Source organism: Schistocerca serialis, chromosome 4, assembly GCF_023864345.2.
Source record: "Schistocerca serialis cubense isolate TAMUIC-IGC-003099 chromosome 4, iqSchSeri2.2, whole genome shotgun sequence".
NCBI classification, from domain to species: domain Eukaryota; kingdom Metazoa; phylum Arthropoda; class Insecta; order Orthoptera; family Acrididae; genus Schistocerca; species Schistocerca serialis.
The window spans coordinates 498263693-498281345 of record NC_064641.1 but is presented as its reverse complement, the minus strand read 5'-3'; the positions used below and the strand labels follow the sequence as shown (position 1 = coordinate 498281345).

At 44.9% G+C, this 17653-nt stretch overlaps 1 protein-coding gene across 2 annotated transcripts in view; it reads right to left on the bottom strand.

The window, feature by feature from the left end:
- Positions 1–17653, bottom strand: part of LOC126475218 (CYFIP-related Rac1 interactor B) — a 411164-nt gene that overhangs the window by 260827 nt on the left and 132684 nt on the right. For both annotated transcript variants that reach the window (XM_050102880.1, XM_050102879.1), the window contains exon 2: positions 7249–7345. The gene's annotated coding sequence lies outside the window, so the exon portion shown is untranslated. The remainder of the gene's footprint in view (positions 1–7248; positions 7346–17653) is intronic.

Sequence of the window (17653 nt, the reverse complement as noted above, 5' to 3'; positions counted from 1 at the left end):
AGGCCACGGTTTGCCAGTCGTATAGGGTCCAACCGATATGGTCACGAGCCAACGAGAGGCACTGCAGGCAATGTCGCGCTGTTAGCAAAGGCACTCGCGCGGGTCGTCTGTTGTCATACCTCACTGACGCCACATTGTCGTAGGGGATGCGTTCTTCGTACGTACCACATTGATTTCTGCGGTTATTTCACACAGTGTTGCTTGTTTGTTAGCACTGACAACTCCAGGCAAAAGCCGCTGCTCTCGGTCGTTAAGTGTAGGCCGTCGCTCGCTGCGTTGTCCATGGCAAGATGTAATGCCTGAAATTTTGTATTTTCAGCACACTCTTGATACTGTGGATTTCAGATACTGAATTCCCTAACTATTTTCGAAATGGGATATCCCATGCGTCTAGCTTCAGCTACCATTCCGCATTCAGAGTCTGTTAATTTCCGTCGTGCTGTCATAATCGCGTCGGACACCTTTTCACATGAATCACCTGAATACAAACAACAGCTCCGTCCATGCACTACCCTTTTATACTTCGTGTACGCAATACTTCCGCCATCTGTATATGTGCATACCACTATACCGCGACTTTTGTCGCTTCCGTGTGTTTCCTAATGGGAGAATTGTGTCTGCTTCGAATAGGTGGCTTCCGCTTTTTTCCTAATGCGGTGAGTATTAGATGAAGGTTTAGCGCTATTGGTGAATAGATTTCTGAGGTGGGAGAGGGCGCCGCTGCCGCTGGCTGGACGCTGCCGGCTGGACGTATTGGTCGCGCAGTCTGCCTCCGGCCCCAGAGCTGCGGTGTGACGCGCAAACATCCGATACCTGTCGAGCCCGGGTTCATCCTAACCGCACGTCTGTCCAACTGGAATTCGGTAACCAACGCCCCGAAATGCTGTACTCGCGGCTCCGACAGCGCCGCACCACGAATCTACTTTCTGCACAGGAGCGACCACAAAGGGAAGCCGAGTCTCTGAATGTCTAACGATCGTTCCCACGAGTCCTCGCTGTAACGTAACGTGAAAATTACATTCACTGCGTCATGTTCCGAGCATCCCAGGGTGATTATGTTGAGAAATAAACACGTAGAGATGAAGAATAAATATGTAGAATGTTAATAACGTATGTTTTATTTAAAAAGCTTTAGAGTTTTCGGCCGGCCGATGTGGCCGAGCGGTTCTAGGCGCTTCAATCCGGAACTGCGCTGATGCTACGGTCGCAGGTTCGAATCCTGCCTCGGGCATGGATGTGTGTGATGTCCTTAGGTTAGTTAGGTTTCAGTAGTTCTAAGTCTAGGGGACTGATGACCTCAGATGTTAAGTCCCGTAGTGCTTAGAGGCACTGGACTCTTTGATGTGGGAAGAACTCAAAGGTACACCTCTGATTTCAGAGCAGGTATGTAGAAATGTTGTGATACTCTAGAAAATCATAGTTCTAATACGATTAACATTATAGGAATCATTGGAAACAAACTATTGAAACAGTGTAAGCATTTATGCGACAGGAAATTATTTAATTCACTACTCATCTATCCTACATTACCCACGAGACATTTAACATTCTCCTGCTTCTTAAAACGCAGCCAAGAACATCTTTTGTATATCTACCATTATTTCGCTTGAGTACATGTGCAACTCCATTCCATTTCGTTGCAGTTATACTCAGATATTCCATTTCACTTTGTTCCTGGACTCATTCGAAAAGAATGTCTCATTCAGAAAAACAAGAAGAACAAAATTGTTGTAAAAATTATCAGTGATGTCACTGTTCCCCATGATTAGTTTATTGTACACTGTCCAGTTACATTAACGTGACCATCGCCTATAGGAACTTACCACCACCACCATCGCCTGTGTTGGACTCAACGTGCGATTGCTACACACAGACGGCAGGTGGCAGTAGTAGCAGTGAAGGGCGTATAAAGCATGTGGGGGAGACCCGAGAAATTGTGCAGTCTTTGTCGTAATGCGAAATAGGAGCGATTTTTCTGACGTCCAAAAGGCATTATCATTGGCTTTCGGTAAAAGAGTGGAAGCATTTCCGAAACGTCTAACTTTGTAAACTGTCCGCGTACTGCCGTGGCTAAGGACTACCATTCATGGCAATATGGCGCTGTCAAGAACGGGCAGCGAGGCAACTGTGGTGCGCCACGGGCCTTTGGTGCCAGGGGTGAACGATGTCTGTGGACATGCGTACGGGCGAACAACTGTTGAACAACTGAATGCCCAAGTGAGCCAAGAGGCTACCAACAGTGTCTCCTCAACGACCGTTCAGCGAATGTGGCTGCATGTGGGCCTCTGCGGCCGGCGCCTGATTTATGCACCCCGGCTACGAAGGCTGGAATTTGCACGCCAGCACCGCAACAGGACGTCCACAGAGTGGCGACTGGTGGCCTTTTCAGGAGAATCACGTTTTATGCTCCATCGGAAAAATGGCCGTTGACTTGTACGGCGTGAGATCTCTGAAAGAAAACACACCGCAGCAACTGAGGGAGCGTTATGGTCTGGAGAATGTTTTCATGGCATTCCCTTTGTGATCTCGTCGTTCTGGAAGGCACAGTGGATAAACACAAGTAGGCACCTGTCTTTGGGGATCATGTTCACCCCCACATGCCGTTTGTTTTTCCTTGCACGATTGCATCTACCAGCAAGACAAGGCATCGTGTCACATAGCTGGCAGTGTACGTGCTTGGTTCGAGGAGCATCAGGACGAGTTTACTGAACTCGAGAATGTGTGGGACCACCTGGATCGGACTGGTCGCGCCATGGATCTGCAACCGAGACACCTAGTGAAGCTGGCCACAGCACTTGGTTCCACATCGCTGTCGGTAGCTTCCATAATCTCATTCACTCTCTTCCTGCACGTTTCAGGCTTTTGACAGTGCATTTATGATAGTTGAGAACAGCAGCTGTGCGGACAACAAAAGAAGTATAATTTGCCTGTGGCGCTTTTGTCAGGTTAAACAGTTTTAGTACAAATCCTTGAATGTGTCTTGAATTAGAGTTTGCAACGAATCATCATTAACAGTTTTCACTGACAGCAGTGAGGTATTGACTTCTAATACTGTGGCGAATGGAAGGACGCGAGTTGTTAATTACAGGAAGTGGACGAAAATTCCCCAAATAATTTATTTTCTGGCTGCAAAGACATAAGAAAAGACAGCGACGACGTCCTAATGGAAAGCGCTGATGTATCATCAGGAAAAATGCACCAACGTGTGTGATCATAGCTCAACGTGGTCATACATGGAGGAAATTGGAGCTTTTTATACCCCGTAGCGCACCAATGTTGTCAATGGATCGCAATCTTAAGTGTTGATTTTCTTATTAAAACTTTTTAATGGAAGAGAGGAAAAAATTGTATAGGTCAGAGATCATGATGAAGCACTTGTTGTTATCTTCAATCCAAAGACTGATATGATGCAGCTCTCCCTGGTAGTCTACTGTGAGCAAGCCTCCTCATCTGTGTATAACTACTGAAATCTATATCTATTTCAACCTGCTTACGGCCTATGTCTCTCTCTACAATTTTTACCCGTCCACATTTTCCTCCCTTACCCAAACCTGCTTGATACCTCAGGATGCCCTCCATCAACCGATACATTGTTTAAGTCACCGTCAAGTATGAACAAAGTTAAATGTCTCCATCGCACTTTATTTATCCACATAGATTACTTTCGACAAGCTGTCATCATAGGGTATGTGGCAAAACATCAACACAATAACCACAGGATACATATTTTTCATATATTACCAAAAAGAAAATTTGTGAACTTATTGTAAATTTAAGTGCGTACAAATAGAAAAGATGCGAATCAAAACACGAGGGAAAGTCAGTATAGTGTATCACGTTAAATCCACTGCCTGACAAAAGAAGTGAAGCACCCAGAAGGTACGGTCGGAGGCGAATGTATTTTCGTACACGTACGTACCATTGGTAGGAATGTAAATTATTAAAGTTGCAGGTATATGTATGACCAATTATTCAAAATGATAGTCACAATCGCATTATTTATTTTGCCGCCAACCGGTTTCGACCCGCGATGGGGTCATCTTCAGGGCAATTTAAACCATTTGGTCGCTCTCTAGAGTCGTCATCCTGCCTGCGCACGGTTGGTAACTATAGTTACCAACTTCTCAGGAGAGAATACTACGGCTTTTGACACACTTCCCAAACGAACGAATGCATGCATCCAGACCAGAAAACGGCCTACTGATAAATGTGTTCACACTACCAAGCTCTTTGTAAATTTGACTCAGTTTCGTGGTCACTGAAAAAACATCACATACCACCTCAAATCCTATGTTGGTTTCGTTTCCTCCTCCCCTTCTGGATGTTTCACATGTTTGCTCAGACAGTGTAGTAGTTAAACGTACCATGTATAAGTGCATTCCGGCGATTACAAGTCGCAAGAAGAATGACAAATTATACATCCACCAAGGGATGGCGTTCGTACGACAAGATAAGTGCAATCAGTTGCCATAAAAGTATCACAGGCTCAAAAACAAATGAAAAATGCATATATTTAACCCGTATTGTATTTACATAATGTTAAGCTTATCACAATTTTGTTATAGCAGTGTGTGCTTCTCTTGCGGTACGAACGCCAGCTCTTGACAGGCGTATGTTTTACCTTTTCATCTACGAACTTGAAATCGCCGGTATTTACTTACACTGAAGAGCCAAAGAAACTGGTATACCTGCCTAATATCGTGTAGGGACCCCGCGAGCACGCAGAAGTGCCGCAACACGACGCGGCAGATACTCGACTAATGTCTGAAGTACTGCTGGAAGGAATTGACACCATGAATCCTGCTGGGCTGTCCATAAACCCGTAAGAGTACGAGGGCTGGAAATATCTTCAAATCAACACATTGCAAGGCATCCAAGATATGCTCAATAATGTTCACGTCTGGGGAGTTTGGTGGACAGTAGAAGTGTTTAAACTTAGAACAGTGTTCCAGGAGCCACTCTGTAGCAATTCTGGACGTGTTGGGTGTCGCACTGTACTGCTGGAGTTGCTCAAGTCCGTCGGAATACACGATAGACATGAATGGATGCAAGTGATCAGGCAGGATCCTTACGTACGTGTCACTCGCCAAAGTCGTATCTAGACGTATCAGGTGTTCCCTGTCCGCGGCTCGTGGTCTTGCGGTAGCGTTCTCGCTCCCCGGGCACGGGATCCCGGGTTCGATTCCCGACGGGGTCAGGGATTTTTCTCTGCCTCGAGATGAATGGGTGTTGTGTGTCTTTCATCATCATTTCATCCTCATTCACTCGCAAGTTGCCGTAGTGGCGTTAAAGAACTTGTGGAGCGGCGGCCGAACCGCCCCGCGAGGGGTCTCCCGGCCACCGATGCCATAGCTCATTATTATGATTAGGGGTTCCATATGACTCCAACTGCACACGCCCCACACCATTACAGAGCATCCACCAGCTTCAACAGTGCCCTACTGACAAGCAGGGTCCATGGATTCACGAGGTTGTCTCCACACCCGTACACGTCCATCCACTCGATACAATTTGAAACGACACTCATCCGAACAGGCAAAATGTTTCCAGTCATCAACAGTCCAATGTCGGTGTTGATGGGTCCAGGCGAGGCGTAAAGCTTTGTGTCGTGCAGTCACCAAGGGTACGCGAGTAGGCCTTCGGCTCCGAAAGCACATATCGATGATGTTTCGTTGAATGATTCACACGCTGACACTTGTTGATAGCCCAGCATTGAAATCTGCAGCAATGTGGGGAAGGGTAGCACTTCTGTCACCTTGAACGATTTCTCATCAGTTGTCGTTGGTCCCGTTCTTGCAGGATCTTTTTCCGGCCGCAGCGATGTCGGAGATTTGATGTTTTACAGGATTCCTGATATTCAAGGTACTCTCGTGAAATGGTCGTACGGGAAAATCCCCACGTCATCGTTACCTTGGAGATACTGTGTACCTTGGCAAAAAAATGGCTCCAAGCACTATGGGACTGAAGAACTGAGGTCATCAGTCCTCTAGACTTAGAACTTCTTAAACCTAACTAATCTAAGGACACCACACACATCGATGCCCGAGGCCGGATTCGAACCTGCGACCTCAGCAGCAGCGCGGTTGTGGAGTAAAGCGCCTATAACCGCTCGGCCATAGCGGCCGGCGTTTCCTTCGCGCTTCAGTGTATATGTGGTACGTTTAAGAACTATTTGGCATGATATACTGTTCTCAATTTTACATTAAGTTTTGATTTGTATCTTTTCTATGTGTCTATACCTTATTTTTCCATATTAATTTTTGTATATTTTTTCTTTCTAGTAATATGTGAAAGAAATGTGTATCTTGCAGTTATTCCTCTGTTGCCTTACGACAGATCCGATGATGGCAGTTTGTCGAAACACTTAATCTGTGTAGTTAAATAAAGTGTGATCGAGATAGTTAATTTTGTATCGACTTTGTCAGTTGCCGTAGATGTGGGCATGGAACCTACACGACAGGCGCTGGTGATACAATGTGACATTTACATTATTTGTAGAAAATATTGCGACTGTAACAATAAGACATCGCCAATCATATGCTGATACTAATCCCGAAAGAAGCTGGTTAAAACTTTGGCGGTGGATAAGACTTTTATCATTAGGTTTTGATCGGTAAACGGAGGACAAATTGTGGAGCACGATTCATCAGACAGCGTGCCAGTGTCTCGGTTAAACTAGTTACTTCTTAGTAGTCTATCATGGAATGAACCCATACGATCCGTTCGTTGGACCTGGATGTGGACTTCAAGTTGGAAGCTTGCATTATAGAAGCATTTGTCGACTTTGAAAATTAGGTATCAGCTACTGGCTGATGAGTGTTTGGGGGGATGCCCTAAGGTGCCGATGGACGAATTAAAATGTTACTGTATTACCTGGGAAATACTAAAGGTGTTAATACTGGTCTGGATGAAGCATAAGATTTTGTCCTTTCAGAAAATATCAATGCGAAGTGAAAAATTACTTCTTAATGATACGACATATATGTTAAGAAATGTCTTACTTTACGGGAAAGCAAATATCTACTTTGAGATTTACGAGAGTGCATGATGGTTTAATTTGGGTCGCTAGGAAAAAACACTGTCGTGAGGTGTAAGCCTCGTGCCGGCAGGAAACCGTGAAGCGGCGACTCTGACGATAGACAAGCTGTTTCAAAAGCAGAGAAGCGGACAGGTTCATGAGTCCCGTCGAAACGTGACTCAGGCACTCCGGCAACAGGGTTGACCTTGCCTTGCCTTACCTTACCTTACCTTAGTTTACACTCTCCGCGGCTACCTCTGCAGTTACTCCAGAGTCGCTGTGTTAATCAAGTCAGTTCCACGTCACTTCTTCAGAGGTCTGCAGCTCCTGAAACACAATTTACATTTTCTTTAGTTTTGTGAGAACTCCGTTTTGATTATGACGAATTAGTTAATCAAGATCTGTACACCGGCATTCTGAATGTAATTACTTACGAATAAGATTGCTGAATCATTGAGACACCGTGAATGAATTGTAAGTCTTGCGACATAGTTATGAATACAAATCAGAAAGGGTCCTGCAGAAAGTGTCGTCACTTCTGTCTCCAAGCTGGTACTAGGCTGTGTTCCAAAAATGGACAGCTTAGAGACAGGAGTGATGACACTTTCTGCAGGACCTGACCAACATTTTGCAGGGCAATGCTCAAGCACGCACAGTGCAAGCTGTTACTGATTTGTTTGACAGATGGCGCTGCTAAGTGCTATACCACCTACTGCACTCCCCTGACTTACGGCCTCGTAAGTTCAACTCGATTTCTAAACTGAAGGAAACTCTTCATGGCATTTGCTTCAAATGGTTCAAATGGCTCTGAGTACTATGGGACTTAACATCTGAGGTCATCAGTCCCCTACACTTAGAACTACTTAAACCTAACTAACCTAAGGACATCACACACATTCATGACCGAGGCAAGATTCGAACCTGCGACCGTAGCAGTCGCGCGGTTCCGGACTGAAGCGCCTAGAACCGCTCGGTCACCGCGACCGGCCATTCGCTTCAGAACTGCTACAAATTCGTCGGGCAACAGACCGCGCCGCTCGAACTGTCAACACAACTGGCACTGCTAAGAGTATCCTACGACTTCCGCATCGCTGACAACGGGTTATACACAATGCTGGTGACTACTTTGAAGGGTAGTAGAACTTTGAAACACGTATCTATTTTGTACGAGCTGTAAATAAATAGTTGCCACTATATAAGTTTCAGCCCTCGTATGAATTTCGAACTCAGATCCGCCTCTCGTGATTTAGGAAAACCACGAAAGAGCGAAGTCTGACTGACCCAATGGGGATTTTCACTCCGCTTCACAGGAAAAAGAATCGAGAAACTCAAACTGACTCTGCGCTCATATCAGAAATTCAGTATCAGTATGACAGCGAAGATGGTAAGCCATATTCGTCTGCTCTCATTGATCTAGCTTGTCCATCCTCAGACCTATGTTTCGGCACGTATATTACATCTTCTGTGGATTCAGTTTATAGCACGATGCGTGTCACCTACCTCTTAGCTCATACGCCGACTTTCTTTAATGAGGATTGTCAGTACGTCACTTTTTACTGATGTATTGTTCTCGCCAAAGTGTAACGCTTTGTGCAAGCATCGACTTTTACACATCGATGTCACACATCGATGTTACACATTTTTTTCGTTAGCATACTGCCGAAAAACTGTTTTATGGTATGCTCAGAGATAGTAATTCAAAACAAAATTCTCGCTGACAGTAGGGGAGAATACTGTGAAGTAAAACATTCCATGCTGTCAACCCTTTCGGTACTCTAAAGAATCATTGTACGTTAGGTCATAAATGACTCACCTTAAGAAATAGGTTTCCACAAAAGATGGCCCACTGGTGTCGAACTTTGACTGGGTAATCAATCGGAAGAAAAAGTACCTACTTTTCTAACACAACTTTATAAAAAGCAAACTTACAATACCACTGGACATCAAAACTACATTAACAAAACACGTCAGCTGCGTCAGCCGACGTAACAAAAGAACGGTATTGTCTTCCTTGGAAATTTACAGTACCGATATTCTATCAATTTGACAGCATTCTGTGCAAAAGGAGTATGATCTCCAGTCTCCCTTCCCATCGATAAAACGAACAATGCGAGTCATCAGGAGAACAAAACTAAATTTGGTAGCATAAAATAAGAAAAAAAGAAAATTCCGATACGTGTCCGCTTCCCTCTATCATATATTTCTCTTCTGTCGCTGTTGCACTGCACCCTCAATGATTGCGCTTCATGTACAGTTGTTTATTATTCTCCCGTGAGAACAACTTTCGTTTTAGTACAGCATCTGGTTAATCATAGGTCTAACGTCTCTCACAGAGATTTAAAATTTTTCTTTATACGTTTACCTCTTGGTTTCACGTGAAAAGGTGTAAGAAGGCACGGCACAGAAGCATAAACCTAAAACGATGTGGTGGACGACACGAAGGGACATTAAAAAGCAAGTTGCACATTATTGTGGCAGGCGAAGTGACTTTTACTGAATGCTGCACTGCACTTCATTGTGAAACATACATATGACACCATTTTTCAACATAGTCACAAAGTCTCTGTAGAGAACGGTCGAGATGTTCAACCAATCGTTCAATTCCTCGACGACAGAAATCCACTCTATCGCTACGAAGCCTTTCAAGACGTGCTGTATGAATGTCCTCCCCATTGAAAAATCTCTTTCCCCACAGATGTTCTTTTAACTTCACGATAAGATGTAAATCGCGTGGTGCCAGGTCTTCCTTCCTTCCTTCCCGAAAAGCAACACTTATGTCTGAGTACCTTGATCAAATTACTGTCACCGTTTCACTACGGCTGAAGCCGACATTACATTTGGTCCCTATACCGCCAGAATCTACACTGAAGCGCAAAAGAATCTGGTACAGGCATACGTATTCAACTATGTAAACAGGCAGCATACGGCGCTGCGGTCGGCAACGCCTATGTAAGACAACAAGTGTCTGGCGCAGTTGTTAGATTGGCTACTGCGGCCGAAAAAAGATTCTGCACGAACGGGACCAACAACGACTGAAGAGAATCGTTCAACGTGACAGAAGTGCACCCCTTACGCAAATTGCTGCAGATTTCAACGCTGAGCCATCAGCAAGTGTCAGAGTGCGAACCATTCAACGAAACACCATCGATATGGGCTTTCGGAGCCGAAGGCCCACTCGTGTATCCTTGACGACTGCACGACACAAAGCTTTACGCCTCGCATGGGTCCGTCAACACCGACACTGGACTGTTGATGACTGGAAACATGTTGCCTGATCGGACGAGTCTCGTTTCAAATTGTATCGAGCGGATGGACGTGTACGGGTATGGAGGCAACCTCATGAATCCATGGACCCTGCGTGTCAGTAGAGCACTGTTCAAGCTGGTGGAGGCTCTGTAATGGTGTGGGACGTGTGCAGTTGGAGTATTATGGAACCCCTGATACGTCTAGACACGACTCTGGCAGGTGACACGTACGTAAGCATCCTATCTGATCACCAGCATCCATTGATATCCATCGTGCATTCCAATGGACTTGGGCAATTCCTGCAGAATAATGCGACATCCCAAACGTCCAGAATTGCTGCACAGTGGCTCTAGAAAAACTCTACTGAGTTTAAACACATCCGCTGGCCACCAAACGCCGCAGAAATGAACGTTATTGAGCTTATCTAGGATGTCTTGCAACGTGCTGTTGAGATCTCCACCCCACGTACTCTTACGGATTTATGAACAGCCCTGCAGGATTCATGGTGTCAATTCCCTCCAGTTCTACTTGAGACATTAGTCGAGTCCACACCACATCGTGTTGTGCACTTTAGCGTGCTGGCGGGGGTCCTACACGATATTAGGCAGGTGTACAAATTTCTTTGGCTCTTCAGTATATGTGCAATTTAGACGTTTTTCCCACAAAAACTGTAATGTCCCGCGTACTTCAACTTCAGAGTACGTATCCAGTTGCTACGCTATTTCAGTCGCAGAATGTAATGCACCTGTTATCCGGACCACAGCACAACTGTATCTACAGGAAACGTGGAATACATACTTTTTTTCGACTATGCACCAGTCTTGTGGCCGGCCGGAGTGGACGAGCGGTTCTAGGCGCTACAGTCTGGGACCGCGCGACCGCTAGAGTCGCAGATTCTAATCCTGCCTCGGGCATGGATGTGTGTGATGTCCTTAGGTTAGTTAGGTTTAAGTAGTTCTAAGTTCTAGGGGACTGATGACCTCAGAAGTTAAATACCATTGTGCTCAGAGCCATTTGAACCATTTTTGCACCAGTCTTGTGCACTGGCGTTAAGGTAATCTCATTTGCTTTATGAATCCCTACGTACGAGAAAATTATCAACTTGATAAATAATATCTGTTTGTCGTAGTCTAAGGTACATAAAAGAAAGAAAACACCAGGATCCACATTTCAGACAGTTATTAATTGTGGAGAGGAAATAGATGATAAAAATTATTTGTATAAGGCGTCACCACAAAAGCATAGAGAAATCCTCCAGTAACTGCTGCGAGCCCTGGACTGAGAAATTAATCGAAATTTAATTCCTTTGCCATAACAGCTTAGACTTTTTGGGTAAAAATGATCATTAATTACCCAAATAAATTATGGAAAAAAAGAAGATCAAGATTTAGCGTCGAGTCGCCATTTGGAAAGGGGAAGACCGATTTTCTTTCTCATCATACTTGTCCAGTCTAGTCACGTGTAACGTCTTCGACGACGTCATTCGCGTTTCCTTCCTTCATCCACCCATCCATCCGCCCGCGGCCTTTTCAAAGGAATCACCCGGCCTTCTCCCATAAGTGACTTACATACATAATGGAAAATTAAGGTCTACATGGCCAGACGGTGATGAGAACAGTAGTCCTCTTCCAATAAAATTCTTCTGGGTTTGAGGCCGCATTGTCATCTATAAAATTCCGACGTTTCGGCTACTATTGCAAGGCGCCTTCCTCAGGGTGTATTGCTAACTGCTGAATGAGCACTAGTTCGGTTACTTATATACTATGGAGGAGTGCTGTCATTGGATGCGAGGGTGAGAAGGAAGGGTATTAGGAGTTCTTTTTATTGGTCTTTGCACTGCATGTTGTCACTGGCGGAAATAGGCGTTTTCCATTGGAGTTTCCTTTACTGCTTGCCATTGGTGGGAATCGGCGAATAGGAAACTGACCGGCGACTCCAGCGTAGCGTTGTTTACTAACTGCCTAGTATCGACTAGGCCGCGTCAGCGCTCTGTTTACCCTCCACCACTGTGGCCTGCCGCGCGCCTGTTGCTTTGCGAGAGCTGTCCTTCCGCAAAGCCATCAAGGAGCTGAACAACAATTCCCAGAAAGTGGTAATACAGGAGGACAAGGGAAACGCCACCGTAGTGTTGGACACAGTAGATTACGACAAGCGGATGGAGGATCTTTTGAATAAAGGGACATCCGACGCCCAAGATAATGAAATCGACGCAAGCGCTGCTCAAGCAAACTAGGATGAATTTTGACACGACCCGAAGACTCATTCCACGACTGCCACAGGCACCAAGAATATATGGTGTACCAAATATCCACAAAGAAGCCTTTCCTTTACGGCCTATAGTGAGTAGTATTAACTCACCGACCTACAAATTAGCGAAAGAATTGGCTCCGAAGCTTAGACGTTTAGTAAGCCATACAGATTCACGCGTCAAGTACTCCACCCATTTTACAGCACTTTTGAAAGAAAAGCTTGTCTCGGATACGGACTTGATGGTCAGTTTTGAAGTGAAGTCTTTATTCACGAATGTACCTGTGACGGACACCATGAACGACTTAGAGGAACGCACCTGATATCTGCGAGCTAGTGCGCCACTGTTTGACGACCACCTATTTCAGGTGGAAAGGGTATTTTTATGAGCAGACGGACGGTATAGCTATGAGTTCCCCTCTTTCGCCTGCCGCAGCAGACATTTTTATGCAAGCGTTCGAAGAAACAGCACTCCAGTCCGCACCATTACGCCCAGAACGTTGATGACACCTTTGTTATCTGGCCACACGGAGAGGAAGAGGTTCAGAACTTCCACGAACATCTCAACCAGCAGCACAGCAAAATTCACTTTACCATGTAGATAGAAATGAACAGGGTATTGCCTTTTCTCGACGTGGAAGTTTACTGCAGGCCAGACGGGAAGCTTGGTCACAGAGTTTACAGGCATGCGTTACCGACCTCCACCACGGGGGTCAGATACAGTTGGTAGAAGTAACGTATGTTCTCAATACAAATGCAGATTTCTGTGTAGTGATGTTATTTTTCCTTACTAACTTTCCCTTCTAATGTGTGTTATTATGTAGTGCACGATATAAGATCTGTATTTTTGATATTAGATCAAGATCCAAGGCCGCAGATTTCAGAAAATCTAGCAAATGGAGCAAGTAACCGCCTTGTAGGTACATTGTACTTAAGGGGAGGTTCTGATCGAGACCGATGAAAAAATTGATTTTTTTTTACATAATTTGCATCCCTGAAGTATATATAGATTGTGACTACAAAAGGATTTACCGATTTTGAAAGCACGCTAGAGGTTACAGCGTGTTGAATGGAACCGTGCACAGACCGAAATACAGGTAGCTGTAGGCGCTCGATGAATTAGTTTAAGAAAAGACTGGACCATTTACGAATTTCGCCCAGAAAATGCACGGGTGCCAATACGCAAAACGCCGGCCGGAGTGGCCTAGCGGTTCTAGGCGCTACAGTCTGGAACCGCGCGACCGCTACGGTCGCAGGTTCGAATCCTGCCTCGGGCATGGATGTGCGTGATGTCCTTAGATTAGTTAGGTTTAAGTAGTTCTAAGTTCTAGGGGACTGATGACCTCAGAAGTTAAGTCCCATAGTGCTCAGAGCCATTTGAACCATTCTTTGAATACGCAAAACGACGAGTGCTCAAAGCGTGCAATTGCAAACCGGTACCGAATCATTTTCATTGTGGAGGCAGAAACTGTTGAAATAGGAGCATATACAGCTGCAGGTATATTCAGCGAAGGTTATTCATCTACTCTGAATACTATTAACGTATTAGGAATTTATTTATTTATTTTTTTGGAAATTTGTGGTAAGGTCTTATGGGACCAAACTGCTTAGGTCATCGGTCCCTAAGTTTACATACTAGTTAATCTACCTTAAACTAACTTACGCTAAGGACGACACACACCCATGCCCGAGGGAGGACTCGAACCTCCGACTGGGGGGGGGGGGGGGGGGGAGCCGCGCGGACCGTGACAGACGCCTGATGAGACAACGCGGCTACCCCGCGCGGCGAAGGTGTTAGAAATCGTCCTAGAGACGAACAGCAAAACCTGGCTGGAAATGCATGACCACAGCGGAGCAAGGAATGTCTGGCTTGTTAACGGAGCCCGGATTGATAAAATACAGCACCAGATTCAGAACCACAGCGTGTTTGAGGAAGAGGAAGAATGCCTCTATGGCATGGGAGCGTAGATTAGCCGTAAGTCTGGAACATCTTGTTTTTGTTACTCCAAATTATAAACGCGTTCTTCTTGAATCAATATTTTCCAGCGCGCGAAGTACTCTAGAGCCTAGATAGATTAACCGATTCATTTAATTTTTTTTTAAATGAAAGATAATTAAATTTAGGCGGCCTTATCGAGGACTGTTTTATTCGAATTTTTTTTTTTAACATTTAAACTTAGAAAAACTACCAAGAAATTGACATATTTTTGAGACAGCTGCCATTTTTTCGTACCTCTCGAACAGAACCTCCACTTAAGGTGATGTTGCTGAAGTGTATATAGCTTTTACTTCACCTTCTCAGATCGTCTACAGCGTAATCCTAATGAAGTGTACACTACACTACACCACATCAAACGTATCCAGACACCACTGTGTAATGCGGAATTGACCACTAGATGTCTCACGAGGCACACCCGCCGGTATAAAAGGTGGTGGGGTCTATTCTGTTGCCAGCAGAGAAGAAGTAATAGCAGAAGCTAAAGCTATCCAAGTCGACTAATGAGATTATGAAAAAGCAACGCGAACGAACAACCAAGCTAAACCAAGACCAGCAGACCTCGAGAAGAAACAACAGCTAAACTCAGACCAAGTAGACCTGATGGGGACCTTCGAGCACTGAGGAGGGTGACCGCAAAAAAACCGTCAGAATAACGGAAGGAATGACTCGTGACTTCCAAAGTGCTACAAGCATTACCGCTGTACGTGGGGAATTAAGAGAATGGAACGGAGTTTTCATGCTGCGCCTCATAAGCCACACATTTCTGTAGTGAATGTTATGCGACAGTTGAGGTGGCACAAAAAGTGGCGCCACTGGATAGCGGATGACTGGAAACGAGAGATTTGGAGTTATGAATCACGCTGTAACTTGTGGCAATCCGATGGAATGGCTGGGGTTTGGCGAATCCTTGGAGAACAAGTGCCATCATGTGTAGTGACAAAAGTGCACAGAGAAGGTGGTGTTACGGTACAGGGCTATTTTGTGAGGCTGGGGTGTCGTGTCTTTATTGCGCTTAAGAAAGCTCTAAGTACGGAAGGATACGAACAGATTTTACAGCATTGTGTAATGCCTATGGTAGAGGAACATCTACAACATATTCCGCAAGCTATCTAACGGTGTGTGGCGGATAGTACAGGGTGGAGTAGAGGAAACGCATGTTTTTCACTATTGAATGACTGGGACACAGTTTGATAAAAATAATAAAAACAAGCATTAAGTGATAGATTTTTATTGCAGTTTTGACATATACATACTTTAATTAGGTTCGAAAAATAATGTATTGGAGATGACGTCCTTCTTGCTGGATACAAATTTGGATCCTCTCCCGAAAGTTACGCATGGCTCTCTCCAACATTCTCATTCGGCATGGCTTCGATTTCCTGGCGAATGGAATTCTTCAGGTCATCGATTGTGCCGGCTTGTTCATGTGGACTTTGATTTTAAATATCCCCAAAAAAACAAGTCGCATATCGACAAATTGGGTGAGTGAGGGGGCCAGTAAACATTGTCATATCTCGAAATAACATGTCCTGGGAACATTTGTCGAACCACTTCCATGGATGCTCTTTCTGTATGAACTGTGGCACCGTCCCGCTGAAACCATATTTCTATCATCCCTTGACGCTTTTAAAGTTCTGGACGAAGAAAGTTGTTTAATATTTTAATGTGGCGCGCTGCTGTCAAAGTAACTGCAGTTCCTTCCTCTCAAAAAAAAAGAAAAGGTCCAACAATCCCCATCTCTGAAATGCAGCACCACACTGTTACTTTTAAATTGTGGAGATGTCTTTGGTGTAATTCATATGGGTTCTCCGGCTCCCAGTACCGACAGTTTTGAACATTCACGTAACCGTCTACAAGAAAATGTACTTCATCACTCATGAAGACTGTAGCATCTGCATCTTCCGTAAAAATTTCGTCCCTTACTCGAAAACTCTCTGCACTGCACATAATCCCCTTCACTAAGCTGCTAGACGATCATTATCTTGTACGGGTGAAACTTAAGATCATCCTGTAAGATGTAGCGAAGCGAAAGACGTGACATACCCAGCGCTACAGCCTGTCGTCTAGCCGATCGTTTCGGACGAGCAAAAACTGCCGTTCTCACTCGGTCTACATTTTCCGGAGCACGAACTGAACGGGGAAGACCAGGTGGTTACTTTTCCATCACAGATCCAGTACTTCTAAACGCTGCAACCCATCGGAGTATAGTATTTCGATCAGGAACTGCACCTCGACGTCCAACTCTAAAATTTTGACGGAAAAGACGTTGCACTGTGACTACAGAATCATTGTTTCTAAAGTACTGCTCGACAACGAACACACGATACTCTACGCTCCAACGCTCCATAGCGACTGAAACTGCATTGTATGGGCAGTCTGCTAACATTCATTCAAAGTAAATACCCCCTCTCGTCGCCGCGTACTAGCTGTTCAAAAAACGTGCGTTTCCTCTGCTCCACCCTGTACTTCTGTTAGCACTAATTGACCCCATCTTACCCGTTTGCTCACGAATGGCGTGCGGGAAAAATTATCGTCTGTAAGCCTCTGTATTAGCTCTAACTTCTCGAATTTTCTCATCGTAGTCATTTCGCGAGGTGTATGTCGGAAGAATTAAAATGTTGTCCTACTCTTTCCGGAAAGTACTCTCTCGAAATTTCAATGGTAAACCTCTCCGCGGTGCGCACAACACCTCTCTAGTAACGTCTGCGTTTGGATTTTGTTGAGCGTCTCTGTAACACCCTCGGGTCGACTAAACGATCCCGTGACGGAACGCGCCGCTCATCGCTGGATCTTCTCTATCTCTTCTATCAGTTCTACCTGGCAAGTGTCCCAGATTGACTTACAGTACTCAAGAATCGGTGGAACAAGCGCACTGTAAGCCACTTCCTTCGTGGATAAGTTACGTTTCCTTAACATTCTTCCCATGAATCTCAGTCAGGCATCTGGTTTCCCACACATTTGTTTTATGTGGTCATTCCACTTAACGGTCACTCTGGGTAGCTACTCCTTGATATTTTAACGTAGATACTGTTTCCAGCGATTTGTCATCAATAATGTAGTTGTACAGTAGTGGATGTCTTTTCCTACGTACGAACAATATGTCACATTTATTTACGTTCTGCGTGAACTGCCAGAGTCTGCAC